This window comes from Euphorbia lathyris, chromosome 4, assembly GCF_963576675.1.
Source record: "Euphorbia lathyris chromosome 4, ddEupLath1.1, whole genome shotgun sequence".
Classification (NCBI taxonomy): Eukaryota; Viridiplantae; Streptophyta; class Magnoliopsida; order Malpighiales; family Euphorbiaceae; genus Euphorbia; species Euphorbia lathyris.
In genome coordinates this window covers 21,924,089-21,926,225 of record NC_088913.1, presented here as the reverse complement: position 1 = coordinate 21,926,225, position 2,137 = coordinate 21,924,089, and the positions used below count along the sequence as shown (strand labels likewise).

General features: G+C 36.5%; 1 long non-coding RNA gene across 1 annotated transcript; it reads right to left on the bottom strand.

Moving 5' to 3' along the window:
• Positions 1-239: 239 nt before the first annotated feature.
• Positions 240-1,809, bottom strand: LOC136226516 (uncharacterized). Its single transcript, XR_010687756.1, has 2 exons — positions 1,598-1,809; positions 240-1,499 (listed from the first exon to the last, which is right to left on the bottom strand). It is a non-coding gene; the product is annotated as an uncharacterized lncRNA (long non-coding RNA).
• Between the last annotated feature and the right edge of the window lie 328 nt (positions 1,810-2,137).

Below are 2,137 nucleotides of genomic sequence, written 5' to 3'. Positions count from 1 at the left end.
TTTGCGAAAAGAAACTGAAATTATGTATGTAATCCCTATAATCGATTAAATGTTTATGTTATAAAAATTCAATCGATTAATTAGAATGACCATTATTTAATTAAAGAAATGTCATTTCTTTGATTAAATATGGACGAAATAATGTTCATTTTTCATTTGATAGAGTTATAAACTCTTAGTTAAATAATTAAAATAAAAACATAAAATACTTAATGTTTAAATTACAAATATTTAATTCATTTATTCTTTAGAACTAAAATTATAAATAAATAATTCTAGAATTACAATTAATTGGTCCAAAAGCAAAAAGCTCACAAGGCCTATTACAGTAAATCCATCAAGCCCAAAATACAAACCAACAAACTCAAATACATGATACAAAAATACAACAAGCTCAAATACATACTAAAAATGTAGCAAATGCAATATACTACTTACCCAACAAGTTCTATTGTTTTTTCTATAAATAGAGAGGAAAACAGACAGAAAAAAGGAGGCAGTTCTCCATTCTCAACTTGCTTCCTTCGTGTCTTTCTTCTTCACACCAGGTTTGAGTTCTGTTTTTTCATCTTTTCTTATTCTTCCTGCTCTTCTTCTTTTTCAATTTTTCTGCTTAATCTTTTGTTCTTCTTCTTTTATTGCTCCCTCTTTCAAGCCAAGTTCTGGTCGGGAGGAGTTCTGTCTTCCTCTCATGGCCAGGTTCTGGTTTTGAGGAGAAGACAGAATAGTGACTTTCTTTTTCTCTGTTCCTAAATCCCCATCTTCCACCATTTTATTCTTCTTCTTGATCTGTTCAAGCCAGCTTCCAGTTTACTTCCACGTTTAGGAGTCATTTCTTCCTCATCTTCACCATTTTTCTTCTTGAGTAATCTCCTTGCTACTTTGTTTTTTCCGTCTTCTTAATCTTCTTTTTTTCCTTCTTCTTCAGCTGTTTTCCAGGCAAGTTCTGGTTTAAAGGAGTTGTGTCTAGCTCTTCAGGCCAGGTTCTGTTCTGATTCTGAGGGGAGAGCAGAGTCTTTTTATCTATTCCTAAACCTCCATCATTCACCATTTTCTTCTTCTTGATCTATCTTCAAGCAAGGTTCTGGCTTTAAGTCGAATTTCTGTTTATCATTCTTCTGCTTACACTGTCATCAAACTAGGGTCTGGTTCTCATGAAAGTTCCCTTTTGCGCCCCCCTTATATCCTCATTGAACTCCAACCTCCTGTAAAAAATTAATCAATACCCTCAAAAAATAAACCAAACACCAGCAAATACGATCACAAAAAAAGAAAGCAAAGGCAAGCAGGGTCCTCCCTCCTCAATTCCTCATTTCGTGTCCAGCTTCAGCAAGAAAATACCTCACTTTTCTCCAGCGGATTTGGTTCGGGAAGCCTTGTCCGGATCTCCGATTCAGCCGCATCACACCGTCATCCTCAACGGAGCGATTTCCAGAACCGCAAAACCACCCACCGTCTTTCTCACTCATCACTGACCATCAGCCATGGAAGATCCGGATCTAAACGAAAAACCAAAGAAAGGATCTTGAATCAAGATCTGAGAAGAAAATAATCAGAATAGTAAAGAAGATCAGAGAAGGGAGGGGAGAATGCTCACCTAGGAGTCGTCGCCGTCGTTATTGGCAAGCCAACGCTCCTACCACAGCTCCCATCGGTAAGCCGGCCTCCTTACCGTCACTGTCATTCGCAAGCCGGCATCGAAGGAAGGGAGAATGTCGACCGGAGCTTTGAAGTTCTAGAAAAGAGAAGGCAAGAAGGAGTGAGGGGAGGGAGCTTTCGTGGTTGCTGCCTCAACTTCAAGGTAAGAGATTTAATTTAGGCTTTAGGTCTAATATGTACTTATACTAGGGTTAAATAGAATTCCTTTTTCTTACTTTGGGCTCTTCATGATTTAATGGGTATCTTTGGGCCTAATATCAATTCCTAACCCGATTTCCATTTGTGTCCTCACTAAATCCATATTTTGATGTCTAAAATAGTTAATGGTGGATGTTTTACAATTTAAGACCTATTTCTATATTTCATGTAATCATTAGCTTAGTTTGTTCATGGTTTTAATTAATTTAAGGGGATTCAATTAGTCTTTAGGTTTAGATTAATTTATTAATGTTTTTTTAGATTAATCAGTTCACTTTTT